The sequence below is a fragment of the Dasypus novemcinctus genome, chromosome 10, assembly GCF_030445035.2.
Source record: "Dasypus novemcinctus isolate mDasNov1 chromosome 10, mDasNov1.1.hap2, whole genome shotgun sequence".
NCBI lineage: Eukaryota > Metazoa > Chordata > Mammalia > Cingulata > Dasypodidae > Dasypus > Dasypus novemcinctus.
In genome coordinates, this window is record NC_080682.1 from 103,815,351 (window position 1) to 103,831,375 (window position 16,025).

At 59.4% G+C, this 16,025-nt stretch overlaps 1 protein-coding gene across 2 annotated transcripts in view; it reads left to right on the plus strand.

The window, feature by feature from the left end:
• Positions 1 to 16,025, plus strand: part of P2RY6 (pyrimidinergic receptor P2Y6) — a 36,845-nt gene that overhangs the window by 11,304 nt on the left and 9,516 nt on the right. The window contains exon 1 of one of the 2 annotated variants that reach the window (XM_071218258.1): positions 562 to 900. The exons of the other annotated variant lie outside the window; for it this stretch is intronic. The gene's annotated coding sequence lies outside the window, so the exon portion shown is untranslated. Of the gene's footprint in view, positions 1 to 561; positions 901 to 16,025 lie in introns of those variants that run through there. 2 annotated transcript variants of the gene reach the window in all.

The window sequence follows — 16,025 nt, forward strand, 5'->3', positions numbered from 1 at the left end:
GCCTTGGACATTGAACATTACCTGCCTAGAGTAAGTGCCCAATGAGTTCCTATAAAACAACAACAAAACCCGAGAAGGACGCATCTGACTAATCCTAGAGACGGGGAGGGTCCCAAGGCAGAAGTGGGCCAGAGCCCACCCTGACCGCCAGCTCCTCATCAAGCTCAAGCGCTGGATTGACTGGAGCTGGGGGAGGGCATAGTGGGCTGGGCCCTGCCTCCTCCCTCCCAGGCACCCTCCACCTGAGCGGCTTCCCCTCCCCAGGGGCACAGCCATTTACCCAGGGGTGCAGAGCAGCAGGCGACAGAGCCGCGGAAGGCGATGGGACATCGTGGCCTCTCCAATGGCCCTTCCAGGCACTGCGGAGAAAACCAGGTTAATTGTCCCCTTTAGCAACAATGAACAGGACCCAGGACTCTCTCCAGACTTGAGAAAAGCCAGCAGAGGGTGGGGAGTGGGGAAAGAGAAGGAGGAGGAAAATGCCCATTCGCTGAGTAGCTGCTGTGACCAGGCGGGTCCCTAAGTGCTCTCTCATTCCACCCTCCCACCGGCCTTACGGCCAAACTGATAATACCCATTCTGCGGGTGAGCAGACCCGGGTGCCGAGTGACTGCTCCAGCGGGGTGGTGGCTGAGTCAGCCTTGGTGTTAGAGACGTGACCTAGAAGTTTCTCGGGACTGGAGTCCCAGACGGACTGCCAGCCAGCTCTGTGCTGGGGTGGAGTTACTTCCCCTCCTCGGACTTCTCTCTCGGTTTCCCTATCTGCAGCCTTCAGGGACTTCTGTGGGACAGTGCACATGCCAGCTCGTAGCAGGGCAGCTGGCTGGCAGTAGGGCTGCTCTGGGGTCGGAATGTGCTCCCACACTTCCACGCACCGACTGGGACCTCGCTAACTCTCGGGTGAGTTTTCTGGGTAAATGCCCCGAGGGTCCCCGAGCCCCTGCTTGCTTAAGGAAACTTCCTGAGTGTGCGTGGGCCACTTGCAGCCATTTTAGATGTTGCTGGGCAGGAGTGGGGTCCCCCTCCCTTCCTCGGCCTGGTTGCCCCTGCAGTCACGGAGGGGGGAGGCGCACAGGAGGGGAAGAGACGGCGCCATCGGGCGCGCTATGCCGTGGTGCAGGCACAGCATAGTGGAGACAGGACCTGCAGCCACGCAGGCCCGGGTTTGAGTCCCCTCTGGGCCTCAGTTTCCTCTCCTGTAAAATGGGGGTAACAACAGTCTCCATCTGAGTATCTGATTCAATGCTGAGCACTTGTGGACCTTGGAAGGGCGGCTCAGAAGGGTGAAGTGACTAAAAGGAAGTCCACAGAGGACGCCTGTGGGAAGCTGCTCCTCTCTGCCACGACATCTAAGTCTCAAGAAAGCCTGGAGCCGACCCCAGGTGGCACGTGGGGAAATTGAGTCCCTGAGCCCAGGTGTGACTTGCCCGGTTAAGGGGGAAGAGGGGAGAATGAGTTTATCTGGAGGAGCTGGGCTCACACTTTTCTGGAATTTGCATCACTGTTTCAGTTGCCACGGACAGGACCACAAGGTAACTGAGGCAGTGTGGCCCACGGGACGGACCTCGGCCTCTTGAAGATACAGAGTTTCACATCTCTCACCAGCTCTAGAATGGGACCTAAGCCGATTCAGGGAGTGTCTCTCACCCCTCAATATCAAAATGAGATGACAGCTGTGAAGGGTCTTTGCACACTATAAAGTGCTGTGCCTTTGTAGACCATGCATGTGTCATGCATGCCCTGGAGAGTGTATATGTGTGTGAGAACGTGCAGCTAGTGTGTATGTGTGTGCATGTGTGTGTGCACACTCCCCAGGGCTGCTGGGTGGGGTAAATCTCCGAGCCGCCCAAGCGCCCTGTTTGGCTGGGGCTTCTCTCTCTAAATTTACCATCTTTTTTCACATTTCCTCACTGTTTCTTAGTTTACCAGAAAGGGAGGGGGCTGTGGTCCGGAAACCTAACAATTGTCTCTGAGCCGCACTCTTCTCCCCGCCCCCCCGCCCCCCCATCCTGTGGCAGTCCCTGGAGCCAGGCTGCTCCTCCGTGGGGCCATCTGCCACCCACTTCCCTCCGAGGCTCGTGCTGGCTGCTTTCACATCATTGTCCCCTGGACTCCACAATAACCCCAGTGTTCTCTGGAGGTGCTATTATTACTCCCATTTTACAGGCAAGGAAATGAAGGCTCAGTGAGGGGAAATGGCTTTCCCGAAGTTACCGGGCCAACTGGCACGAGGGCGGGAGCGGGACTCCAAAGGGTCCCACTCCAGAGACTTTATAATGCACTGCTGTGGCCCAGGGCCTGTGCTGGATGAATGAATAAAGGAAAGCGCCTTGAATATATCCACGGGCCAGTCCTGAGCTGAGAGGGAAGGGGAATGCAGCCACAACAATGGCTCCTGGTTGGTTGAGCCTCTTCTATGTGCTAATTGTTTCACAGCAGAGAGCCTCCAGCCAGGATTATTGTTATTCCCATTTTGCAGATGAGGCAGCTGAGGCTCAGAGAAGTTAAAGCACCTTGTCGGCTGTGGGACGTGGGATTCTAATTTGTTAGGCTGTGGAACCAGAGGGCTGAGCCCTGGGCTGTCCTGGTTCCCTAGAGGAGGGGTAGGTAAGTCAGCAGCGCCTGGGGGCAGGTGCCCATGCCAGCGAAGGGCCTGGGCCAGTTACCACTCTCAGAAAGCCGGGGTCACAGGGCCCCCCTGCAGGACAGCCCCCCCCCCATCCCCGGTGCCCTGGAACTGTTTCCCCATTTTCCTCTGGAATGGGTTTCTCTTTTAGTCTGGGTAGAGGATCTGCCCACCCGGGCCTGGCTCTTCCTCTCTGACTGTTGGTACGTCTAGTTCCGTCCGCCCTGAACATGTGTCCTCCTGGACCCCGCCCCAGGTCGGGCCAGTCATTCACTGCCCCCATGGAGGGCAGGGGCTGCACAAGATGCAGTGTGAGCCCGTGGAGATGGCCCAGGCTGGGTCAGTAGCCAGCCCGAGTCCGTCTGTGCCCAGCCTGTGCTGGGGACAGAGGGCACAGGGATGAACAGGCACAGCGTTGCCCTTGGGCAGCTCACGGGCTGGGGGACAGAGGCCCAGGAGGGTTAAGTCTGTGGCCCCTGGGACAAGGCCTGGCATCCTGCCTCCCAGTGCGGTGCTTTCATGGCCTGGGAGGGAGTGGGGGCTGTTCTCGGGCCCCAGGAGAGGGTCACCCATGAGGCATAAAAGGCATATCTCAGCTTGGAGAGTGGGAAGGCCTTGCTCTGCCATGCCAACGGGATGGAACAAGCCGCTGAGGTTGGCCCACAGTTCTTGAGTGCCTTCGGTGGGAGTGGGCGGGGGCGACTCTGCATCGGGAAAAAGAAATCAGACTTCAAGTCAGAGCTGAGTTTGAATCAGGCATCAGCATTTGTTGGTTGTGTGCTCTCAGACAGGTTACTTAGCCTCTTGGGATCTCAGTTTCCCCATCGGTAAAATGAGAATACTAGAGCCTTCCTGACGAGCTCGTGGAGTGGGTGAAATAAGATAATGTGTGGAGCATTGCTCTTTCATGGCTGTTGGCTCTACAAACATCTTTGACAAGATAGCCTGGAATAAAGGTAGTTGATGTCTCTGCTCCCAAGATACGCAAAAATCTAAGAGACCCATGGAGAATTGTCACCCTATACATAAGTGTCTTGGTCAGGGCTGTTTTGACTGCAAGTGACAGAAATGCTTCTAGTGTGGACAAGAAAAGTATTTATCAAGTCATGTAAAGGAAAAATTCATGGTTGGTGTAGATGAGACATGTCGGATTCAGCAGTTACAAGAGAACCGTCAGTGCCCTCTCCTTGCGTCCTTTTCCTGCTGGGTGTTACCTTGTCACCAAGTTCTTCCAGGAAGTTCCAGGCTTCCATGGCCCTCACAGCTAAAAATCCCAGGGCAACAGGGCAAGAACCTTTCATGGTGGCTCATCAGAACTCCCGGGGCACACGTTGGTTGGCTGCCTCTGAACCAATCACTGGCAAGGGGTCCGGAGGGGCTCTCTGATTGGCCAGCTCTGGGCCAGGTACCCACCTTGAATGAACAGGGTTACCAAAGGCTCCCCAGAGGAGGAGCTGCTGGGCAGGAGGGACCTGGGAATCTGACAGGTAGCCGGGGTCAGGAGGCTCTGCTTAAAAGAATACTCCTCACCTCCGGCTTCCCGCAGCGGGACTGGGAGGGGGAGAGGGAGTGCTTCTAGTTAGTCCCGGAAGAAGGAAGAAGAAGGAAGCAGCGTTTCTGTAGCCCTGGGGCTGGGGGGGGAGAATGAGCCCAGGTCAGACTGGAGACGAAGACCAGAGAAGCGGGGTCTCCCTGCCCCTGAGATGTGCCCACCCCAGCCCAGTGTGTTGTAGGGACGACACATGTGGAGTCTGGGGCCAGACCAGCCATTCCTTGCATCTGTGCCACCTTGGGCATGTCAGCCCTCCTCTCCATGCCTTGCTTCCCCACGGAGTTCTGCAATGGAGATGATAACAGTCCTACCTCACAGGTCATTTTTGAGGATTAAATGGGGATAGCACATAATATCTGCACACAGTAATGCTCAGTAATTGTCTTATTATGATTATGATTATATTTTTTATCAGTTTGGGCCTCTTTTCTCACCACATTTGCAGCTCCAGCCACGTGCACCACCCTGCCCCTGCCTGCCCCTGCCCACCGCTGCCCGCCCCTGCCCACCTTGGCCCGCCTCTGCCCGCCTCTGCCTTCACACACCCTTGACCGTTTCAAAGCTGCCTCCTCCACGGAGCCTTCCCTGCTTGCAGCACCGCCCCTCCCTCCCTGGGCTCGGGCAAGACTCTGGGGCTCGGCTGTCTGCCTCCAGGGACGGCTCTTCAGGTGCATGTCCCCTGCCCGCGCTGAGCTCCTGAGGCAGCCCCTAGGCCTGCTCTGCCGCTTACAGTGGACGCCTGCCAGGCGCAGCAGTGGGGAGATGACAGTCCAGCAGGAAACAGCACTGGCCAGCGGGTCGGGGAAGGCCTGGCCGGTCCCAGGAACTGAAAGTTGCTCAGTCCCGGCAGGTTGCGTGCGAGGGGCAGGGGCGAGTGCCGAGAACAGGGAGGTCACCAGGGAGGGGTTTGGCTCTATCCTCTGGCACTGGGGAGCTGTAGAAGGGCTTAGGCCGGGGGGTGATATGTTCAGATGAGTTCAGGAAGGGGGTGGATTGGCAGGGAGGGAAAAGACAGGATTGCCGTGTGATGGCCTCGGCCAGGGCAGGGGCCACAGGATGAGAGAAGAGGACAGTTTGACAGATGCACAAAGGGGCTTGGTGACCGATTTGAAGCGGGGCCTCAGCCTTCCCACCAGGGAAATGGCAATGAGTAGGCACTGCCCCACTGGCCTCTCCAGGTCGGCTGGGAGGATGGCAGGTGCCTGGCACTGACCATTTCAAAAAGTTAGGAACCATTTCTCATTCCCACCTCACCCCAGCTTGGGTCTAGGTCAAATACCAGCCCAGGCATGGAGCAGGTTAGTAGAGTCTGCAAGCTCCAGAGGTAGAGCCGGGCCCACCCAATACCACCCTGAGAGAGCTGGCTGGGGCTCAGGACAGGGGCCCAGCCTGGCTGAGCTGTGCTTTGGGGACAGCTGGCTCCCTGGGACAGGGTGGGGCCTGTGCTTCTCCATCCTGGGAGGGAACGGCCCCGATCCCCAGTTCCCTGGAGCAGATGGCCCACGGTTCCTTCCTGTTTTGTCCCCCTTGACTATGCCTCAGGGAGACACGGGCAGGGTAGAAGGGAGTGTGCCCCAGGAGCAGAACTGGGAATGAGGGCCGGGTGGGGGGTCACACACTCATGCCATTCGAACTCCCCCCACCCCAGCCAAGTGTCCTCAGGGACCGTGGGTCCAGCTGCCAGTGGCAGGGCGGGACCAGGACCAGGCATTGTGTCTCCCCCACCTGACTCTCACCCCAAAGCTCAGGTGGCCATGCTTACCTTCGGGACCAGATGCCTCTCCGTGCACCTCAGTGTCCTCTGCTGTGAAGTGGGCGTGATGAAGGAGAGGAGGCAGCCCCGGGAGCTCTGAAAGGGGCCTGCTGGACCGTTGGACGGTGGGACTCCTCTGGGTCCCCACCTGTCAAAGCCACGCCCTTGTGTCCCCAGGAGAGGAAAGTCAGGCTGGAGCAGCAGGCTCGGGGACAGGGCATGCGGGCGGAGGCTCGCTGCAGGGCGGCCGGCCCTTCTTTTCCTGCCGTGGGCCTCCACTGAGAAACCCCTTCTCCTCCCACAATCCTTCTAGGAATCCCGCTTGCAGGTGAGGCTCTTTCTGAGCCTGGCACTTAAGGTCCCTGATTTGTCCCCACCGCTGGCCAAGCCCCGGAGCCTCCCTGTCTCTATCGTCTCAGATCTGGACTCTTAACCACAACCAATCCATCTTCCGTCTGACAGCCGGAGAGAACCTTCTAAACCTCAAGTTTAATCATGCCCCTGCCCTGCTTATAAGCCAGCAAGGGCTCCTGGGCTGGCGCCCACAACACAGGAACCAAATTTGTTATCCTAGCCCTTGGGGCCTGCTGGGACCTGGCTCTGGTGACCTCTCAGCCCCACCTCCTGCAGGGCTCCTCCGCCCCTGCCAGCACAAGCACCGCAGATGCCCCCGTGCCCCTCGCAGCTCCTGTCTTGGCCCGAGCAAGTCTCTCTGCCTCGGATGCCGTTCCCTTCCTTGTCCACATGCCACCAAAGAATCGCCTGCTCCAGGGAGCCTTCCTTGATGCTCCAGGCAGAGACAGGAGCCTCCGTTGTCTTCCCAGAGTCCCCCGGGTCTCCATCGTCTCTGTCTTTTCCCCTTGGCTGTGGTTCCTCGAGGACTGCGACCAGAGCCCAGTGACGACCCCGCAAATTGTAAGACGCCCTGCCAGTGCGCCAGATGCATGAGTGAGTAAATAAGCAAAGGTCGAGAGTTTCACGTGAATTTAGCTGGTCTGTGATACAATTATGGAGGCTAATAGAAGCCCCACTGAGTGAACACCTACTGTGCGCCAGATGCTGGGCTAGGTGTTCTGGATCCACTATTTCATTTGAGCCCCTACCAAGGCTGCAAGGTGGGTGTTACTATCTCTATTTTATAGTTAAGGACACTGAGGCTCAGGGAGGTAAAGTCACTGCTCATAAGCTTCAGAGCTGGGAGAGAAACCGGGTCAGCTGGGTGCCCAGCTCCACAGAGGAGACAGTGATAGGTGGCAGAGGGGCACGATTGCAGAAATGGACATCTGGATCTAATTCCGTAGGCTGGAGCTTGAAGAGCTCTGGGTTTTTTGGGGGGCTCTGGGGAAAGTCCTGTTCCAGAAGCGGGGGGCTTGGGGAGCTCACTCCCCCCTCCCTGATCTACAGCTGCTCCTACTTTGTGAGGTGGACAACTGACATTTTCTCAAACTCATGTCAGGAGCTTTGAAAAGAGCATCATCAGTCCCTCATCTGTCCCCTCAAGGATCTGTCAGTCCTGAGCTCAGCAGACATTCTGGAGTGGCCACTGCCCAATCCTGAGCCCTACCCCACCTTCCGGGCAGAGTCCAGTCCCTTTCCTGGAAGACACAAAGGCGGCGCCCCGCCCCCTCCCGGCCCCAGGTGCAGCCAGGGCTGTCAAGCCTGTCACGTCTCAGTGACTTGTGTTTTTTTTTCCCCAAGGCCCGAATGTCAAGGTCAGTTCCAAGATTTCCCGGTGATGGTGCTCAGACGGGCCCCCGCGCCCACGGTCCCACCGCCAGCCTCGAGAGGCAGGGTGCCCGGGCCCAGAGGCTCCCTCGTCTGCCCCACGCCCCGCCAGGCGCGGTCCCAGGCCCTGTCCAGCCAGGTCCTGCCGTGAGGAGTGGGAGCAAGGGAGGAGGAAGTGGGCAGAGCCTGAGAAGGGGGTGGGAGGCCAGCGGGAGGGGCACCTGGGGTTTTGCTCCATGGGAGAGACTGAGAAGTGGGGAGCGTTTGTGGCTGAAAGGGTGGGCTGAGGAGGGGCGCGGGAGGGAGGCGGCAGCAGCGGGTGCTGGCAGGCACCTGGGTGGCAGCGAGCCCCTCTGAAGGGGTTCTCTCTGCTCTGAAGGAGGAGGTGAGGGCTCTTGAGGGCAAAGAGTCAGGGTGGGCAAGCAAGAGGGGGCAAAGGCTTGGAAGAGAGGGAAGGGAAGCCACTCCAGGACAAGACAGTGGCCAGAGACGAAGGCGAGGGGGGCGGCCGGCGGCCGTGGGGGCTTAGGGCACTCGGCTGAGTCACGGCCCCCGGCCCCGCTCAGCCCGCGGTGCAGGACAGAGCAGACCCCGTGTCAGGCACCGGAACGCAGGTTGACTGGGTCCAGGGGGAGAAAGTCTTGGCTGGCCAGGGAAGGGACCGGGCCGGGGGGATGCTGCTGGCCCTGGGATCAGGGGCCCAAGGGCAGAAGCAGTGATGGCGTGCGGGGTGGGAGGCTGGGTGCAGCAGGGCCGGTGCCGGGAGTGGGGGCGGAGGTGAAGGTCAGGGAGGTGAGATACCAGGGCAGACCCCAGACCAGGCAGCTCGAGGGGCAGCCTGAGTCTCACCACAGCTAGAGGGGCAGCCCCGGGGGGCTTAAGGGAGCCCCCTCCCCACCCTTCATCTCCCCAGTCCCCCACAAACACCTCCTCTGAGTACAGCCTGCAGCTTGCTCTCCAAACACAGCCTCAAGCCAAGTCCTGCCCTGCTGTGCAGAGTCCTGCCCCGAAGTCCTCTCTGGGCAGGATGCTCCTGATGCACCCTGATTCAGCCCTTCATTCAGCAAATATTTGCTGAGCACCTACTGCGCGCTAGGCACTGTTCCGAAATACAGCAGCGAATAAAACGTGAAAACCCCTGCCCCAGGGGCGCGCACCGTCTGGGTGGGAGGGAGACAGACAATAAAAAAGACAAATGGGTAGTTAAAAGATGATAAATGCTAAGGAGAAAACTAGCGCAGGGAATGAGAGTAGGAGGCACGCGTGGGAGGTCGGGTAAGCCCTGCGGGGGTGAGCTCTGTCTTACCATCTTCTTGGTCTGAACAGCACCCCCCTAAGAACCGCTGACTCAGGCGGACCTGGCTCTGACGTCCTCTTCCCCTGCTGCCCCTTACACCCTCGGGCTGCAAAGGGGGGCCCTGGACGCGCATGGCTGATGCTTGAGGGCAAGGGTCTGGGGTTTGCTGGAAGGCAGCGCCGCACCGACCTGATTGACTTTAGCCTTGGCAGGTTAGTGGGCTTTTGGAGGCCTCAGTTTCCCCCAGCGAAATGGTTCAAAGAGACAGTGCCCCCCTCACGGGACCCCAAGCTGGGAATGAAACAGAGGGTGGCACCGTCCTCGGGGCTGGAAATGGTCAGGGTCCCCGGCCTCTTGCCCCACTTACAGCGCTCCCCGCTCCGCTAGCTCCGTGGTGGGAAGTGTGCAAGCAGGGGCCAGACAAGCCCTGGCGGGGGGGCTTCGGGGCCTCCTTCCCGGGGGAGGGCGACTCCGGTCAGAGGCTCTCAAAGCCTCCGTGCCACCGTCCCCTGCGCTCTGGCTCTGGGATCCGATTGGGCATTTTGTCCCTGCAGGCGGGTGATGAATCTGGGCCTCGAGCCAAGGGTTCCAGAAGCTACTGAGATGACATAGTGGTTGCCCCTAAAGCTGATGGGGGAGGGTCTCTCCACATGGGAAATGAACCGCGGGGCTTTCCTGGCTGCCCCCCGTGGACCTGGCGGTCCCTCCGTCTTTTATTTTTCCATCAAATAACTCTATTCACACAAATGTCCCTTAATTTACAAAACCTCAGTCATTCGTACACGTTGCCGAGGTCCACTGAGCTGAAGGATCTTAAATGGAATGTATCATCCCACCCCCGGACACCAAGTACAGAAAGTAGTCACGTCAAGTTGCTCACACGGAGGTCCTAGGTTACCAGCTTCCGTGCAAAAAAAGAAAATAAAGAAAAACAGAGTTAACTAGTATTCAAACTACCTTTGTGCCTGGGTTAAAGCCTCCCTCGCATCTCTGTCCCACGTGAGTGACAAGCCACTAAATAGACTCTGTTGCTCTACTCGGAAAAGGCCACTGGGCCCAAAAGATTTCTTTAATGTCCCTAAATTGAACTCCCCTGCTCTTGTGGCCTCTCATGGAAAAAGCCGTGGGGGCTTCCTCCTGCTACCCCTGCAATCTTCGGGGGTCTCGGGCCACTGATGGCCTTGCTGGTGCTTGGGGGTTGCTTCTGCCAGGTGCCGGGAGGCCGATGCAGCGGATTGACCGCTTGATGACGGCTGTGCAGACTCGAAGTTGGCCAGCCCTAAAGTCACACCTACTGGTTACCTTGGGAGGAGGCATCGCCCCCCACCCCCAACTCTCAAAGCCTTGGTGGGGCACGGTCAGAGACAGAGCTGTGCTGTCCTGCAGGCCGTGCTACAGCCCAGTATGGGAGACTGGCCTCAGTCTCCCCGAAGCCAGGGGCCTAAAGAGCTGGGCAATGCAAGCTTGGCTGCCCTGAGGGTGCCAGCTTCTAGGAGCCTCCCAGTAGCTGTGGAGGGAGTCTCCCAGCTGCCGGGGTAAGGAGAGGACTCTGCTGCCAGCTTTAGTGTACGTGGCTAGTTCCAGCCTCCTCTGCAGGGACGTTGGGGTTCTGGGGTCAAAGTTGCCTGGGGCTGTGGAGAGAGAAGGGAGGGCACAGGGGCACGTCTACCAGCAGGACTGCAGCTTTCAAGTGACAGAATCCTTGGTCATATATGCTGAGGCAGAAGGGAAATTTATCAGCTCGTGCCACCAAAAAGGCCGTTGTAGGTAAAGCTTCAGACACAGCTGGATCCAGGTGCTGCTCAATGATGTTCTCAGGAATTTGTCTGTTCCCATCTCTCAACTCTGCCATCCTTTGGCTTTATTTTTTAGACAGTCTCCTTGGTGGTGACATGCCCAGTGCTTCAGACAGCAGCTGGTACATAGTTCAGTTAGCTTCAGCAGCTCCAGCCTCCTCACTTCCTACCTACCAGCTTTCCAAACTTAGTGGAAAACCTGTCTCCTTCCCAGCGTTCCAGCAAAATACCCAGAATTAACGCCAGGCTACCCAGCAGAGGTCACCCATCCACCCCTGAGCTGGTCACAGGCCTAGCACACCTAGATCCCCAGAACTATGGGAGGGGAAAGAGGGGATATCCCCAAAAGGAAGAAGAGGGGGCAGGGTTGTCATGAGAGGGAGGCTCTGGGGGCTGGGCGGGAAATAGCTAGAGAGGAACAGAACAGGGCAGCTGCTGGCCCTGGCCGTCCCTTCTCCCCGCAGGCTGGAGCCTGAACACCAGGCAGGAGGGTGGCTCCTGAGGGCACTAACGAGGCTGTCCGCCAGTGGCACTCCTCGCAGCTGAACTGCAGGTTCTTTCTGGAAGGAAGCTGTAAGGGGGCACCTCTATGGCACCTCAGGGAGAAAAACAAGTGGGACAGCCTGGGGGTCCAGGCTAGCAACAGAGACCCTCTCCGGTTAACTTCAGGGCAAGGGGGCTTCTTGGAAGGCCCCGGGGGTCTCCCGGAGCCCTAGGATGGGGTGCGATCCCACGGGCAAGGGCTTGGCAGGCCAGGCGCCCTGGACTCCTCACTGCCAGGGGCTGCCCTGCCACGCTGCTTTCTGGGTTCTGGGCTCTCTGTCCAGCCCCGAGGCCATCTCAGCCCTGTGCCCATCAGGGCCACCCCTCTTCATTCGTATTTCCAAAAGAGAACCTCTTGTTACGTTTTCCCAGCCTCAGTTCCCTTGTCTGTAAAGTGAAGATAGTAATTGTGAAGGGAAAAGGAGCAGCTGCATATAAGGTGTTCTTCCCAGCGCTTGCTGCCCAGGCCAGGTTGTGGGGGGGATCCCGTGAGCTCGCTGATGGGCAGCGGGGCCTGGCAGGAGATTCAAGCTCTCTCAGTGCTTATCCTACAGAAGCCAGAGAGAAACAAAAAGAAGCAAGCTCGGCTACCAAATTCCCCCAAGTGACAGCTTCCTCTTCCTTGCGTTCAAAATGGCTGTTTCAGTTCCAGCTTTCATTCCTGTCTAGCAGGAGGTGAGAAGGGGAAGTGGAAAAAGAGAAGAGAAATCAGGTTCCCTGCCCCGCCGCCCTCCCCTCCCAGCCTGATACCACAGGTGGGACGGAAGCTACTCCAGGAGGGGCAGCCCTGCCTGCTGCTCTAGTGCCAGGGTGGCCCTGGCATCGGGAGGCTCGCCTCAGGCCGGGCGCCGCCCTGGTGGCCAGCGCTGAGGCACCCTAACGAGCCCGTGCGCCAGGTGGGAACCCAGGCTCTGCGGGCCCCCGGCACGTCGGCGGGTCCCGGCCTGTCTGACTCGGCAGGGGAAGGAAGCTGAGTCCTGACGTCCGTCATCCTGTGCCCTTGCTGTGAGGCGCATGGGCCAGGGGCCGGGCAAGGGGCTTTCCAGGTCCCGCTTCCCAGCATCTCGTCAGGCCAAGGCTGGGAGGCCTCTTCCCACATGCGGCCTGGGCTGGGCTGGTTCCTGCCTTGGCAGGGTGGCAGGTGGTGACTCAGGCGTCCAGCTCCCGCCCCTGGCCCCCCGGCCCCCTCATCCCCTCCAGATACGAGTGCTTTGGGGGAGGGGAGCTGTGGAGTCATCCAGAGGGGTAGAGCTTCCTGAGACCAGGGGAGCGTCACGCGTGGTCGGCTCTTCCTTGCTCCTGCTGCAGGCCTAAGCTGACCCCATGCGGGGTCATCTGAATTGAGGAGAGGAACCCGGTGAAGGAGGCGCCCCTGGCGTGGAGGTGGGGGGGGTACCTGGTGTCTCGGGGACACTCCCGGGACCTCTGCCTCAGACGGACAGGCCTCAGCGCTGGCCCTGTCACCTCTGCCAGTGTCCCAGGGCTCCCATGAGGTGCTAGAGCCAGGGTGAGGACCTGAGAACAAGGGCTTGAGCCTCGCTGGGAAGGTTGACTAGGAGGATGGCCTTATCTTGGTGATAAGTAGGAGAAAGGCTGGGGGGAGGCGTGGATTAGGAGGAACCCAAACCTGAGGTCGGTGCTGCCTCAGGGGAGAGGCCCCTGCCCTGTACAGACCTGCCACCCTGCCAGGCCCAGGACAGCCCTGGGAAGGTGCAGGGCTGGCTGTCCCCGCTGTCTGCTGGCGCCATCTGATGGCCACAGGCCCTCGGTGCAGGGAAGGCACAGCTCCCCTGGGAAGCCCTCACTTGGGCATCGAAGCATGGACTTCCGGGGTGCAGGGGAGGGACGGACAATGGGCAAGGTGCCCTTAGACTCAAAAGGACTGTGTTGCAATGCCACCTGGCTGGGACAGCTGGGACAACTCACTGGTCCTTCCTGCGTCTTGGTTTCTTTATCTGTAAAATGGAGAGAATAATTTCTCCTCCTCAGAACTGCAGATAAAGGATCTGTCACAGAGTAGGCGTACGTGCTGGGGGTCCAGAAATGAACAGAAACCACGGGAGGCTGAGGGGTCCCAAAGGGCTGGGCACTGGTCCGGGCCTGGAAATGATTCATTCAGTTAACAGATGTTCATTGAGTACTTCCCGTGTACCAAGAAGCCTCCCGTGCGTGGTTTCGTTGAATTCTTATAATTGTATATCCCTCTCCTTCCACGTGGTAGGTACCAACAGTCATTCTCACTTTATAGTGAGAAAGCTAGGAAACTGCAGGAAGCCTAAGTGGGAATTGGTTGGAGAAGGCGTGGGGAAAGCATCCCAGGGGAGGGACAGCAGCTGCGTAGGCCCGGAGGCTGGCACGCCTCCCTGGGAAGGCTGGGGCTTGGCCGCAGGTCTGGGAGCAGGGCAGTGGCAGCTGGGCTCTACCTGGGAGATCTGATGACAGTCGGGCCCCCTTAGATCTCCCCTCCGGTGCACAACTCACCCCACGTTCCAGCTACAATGCTTATTTTTCCCTTCTCCCTCGGGCCAGGCTCATTTCCCCCCTCCTGCCTTTCCTGCCAGGGTGCACCCTGCCGGGCTCCCCTTTCCACTCTTTGTATGTGTCCAGCCCCCTTGGCCCTTCGAGGCCCAGCAGGAGCCCTTCCAGGCCATGCCCTCCCGGGTGCACCCACAACCCCCGAGTCCCCGGAAACCTGAGCTCTCTCCCTCCTGAGGCAAAGCCAAGACCCTGTAATGCCCTGATGCAGCCATCCTGAGAGTCTTGGAAATCCCAAGCTCTGTCATACTGTGATTCTGGGGTTCTGACAGCCCTAAAGTCTAGGCAAAAAAAAAAAATAGTAATAAGGCAAAATGAAAAGGCTGGGTGGGTAGTGAGCAGGCCAGGGGGCCAGAGGTCTTGAATGCCCTTGAACCTCTGGGAAGGGTCAGGAGGGTGGGGAAGGGGCAACTGGCCTCAATCTCTTCATCTGTGAAGTGGGCCCTGAACGGCCTTCCCTGCCCCCGGAGGCTAGACAAAGGGCAGGTGCCTAAGTTTCCCAGCTGCTAGACAAAGACCATACAACGAGGTGTGGTTTAACAACGGGATTTATTGGCTCACGGTTTCGGAGGTGACAAGGCTTCTGGGGTGGGTATCTCCTGGCTGGCCGGCCAGCCTTGGGGTTCCCTGGCTTTTCCATCGCATGAAGATGAGCAGGGCAACGTCTGCTCCTTCCTCCCTTGGGATCCCCTGACAGCCGGCTTCTGGCCGTCCCTTCTCTCTGTGGCCTTCCCTACCCGGCCTCCGGTGCTAGGATTAAGACCCGTCCTGGTCCAGCCGGGCCATGCCCTCACCTCGTCAGAAGTTTCCACATGCAGTGGGCTCACACCCTCAGGAATGGACTGAGGTGTCTTCCTGGAGCTCCAAGCCACCTCCGTGGGTTTCCAGACCTGCTTGTCTGGGCCCGCGGGTGAGACGAGGCAGGGACAGAATTATGTTTCCCATCCAGGTGCCAGAAGCCGAGACCCCGCAGGGGCTTGACCCGAGCCCCAGGAAGCCCTGGGAGCTGCAGCCACTCCTGGCGGGCAGTGGCGGCCCTGGGAGAGGGGGCTGTGGGAGGTCGTCCTGGGGATCCAGCAAAGGGCCCCTTTGCCCCCCCTGGGCCCCAGCACGGCAAAACCAGAGCAGGAAGTCCTTGCTCTCAGCGGGCACACGTGACCTCCTAGCTCAGACCTGAAGACACAGTGGGTGCTCATCCCACACACAACTGAACAGCGTGGTTCAAATCCTGAACTCTCTCAGTTTGGTCCAAACTTTGCCCCCGCTCGGCTCCTGGGTCCCCTTGCCTGGACCGGGGTTGGGGGGTGAGGTCAGTTTTCATAAGGGCACCTCGCCCTGGTGCTCGGGGGTTCTAGGAGTCTGCACAGCACCGTAGCGGGTTCAGAGGCTCCTCGCCCTCTGTGGCAGCTCACCCTCCCGGCATGCTGGTGATTGGCATTACCACGTTCTACCCAGGAGGCCCAGCGAGGGCGAGGGGCTGGTCCAGTCTCTAGTGAGTGGGCGGCAGGCCGGGTAAGAACCTGGGCCTCCAACTCCCAGGGCACTGCCCCTTCCCTGCACCACCCTGACCCTCCCCCTGCACCACAGTGGCCTCGGCTGCCCCAAATCAAAGCCCACCTCCTCCAGGTCGCCCTCCCTGGTTGCTGCCTCCACCCCTGGACCTGGACAAGGAGGACCACTGTCTTAACAGGTGGAGGGATGGGGAGGAAGGGTCCGGGGAGAGCTGGGCACCAGCAGGGAGACCCTCAGCCAGGCGGTTTCTCAGGGGCATCACCTCTGTCCCCACAACCCTCACCCGCCACTCCCAGCCTCGTGTGGAAGGGCACAGCGATTGCTCAGAGCGGCTGCTCACAAGTGTTTGTGGAGAAAAGGAAGGGCGGGGAGGAGCGGGGAGAAGGTGGCTGAAGGAGTGAGCGCCGACGTGAATCCCTGCGTAGATGAATGCATCAGTGAAGGAGTGAGGGAATGGATGAGGAAAGGAAGGAAGGGCGGAGGAGTAAGTGCCCGGGAGGACGAAGGGACGCCAGGGCCTCTGTGGGGACTGAGACCTCTTGAACCATTCTCCTGCCTATTTGGTCCTCGAGATGCCCGAGCCAGGGCGAGGGAGAAAGGAAGCTACGGGTGGGTCGGGATGCTGGCGCAGCTCGGGGCCTCCTGCAGCCCCTCTTCATCCCCTCACCCCCCACCCCCTTTTGAGG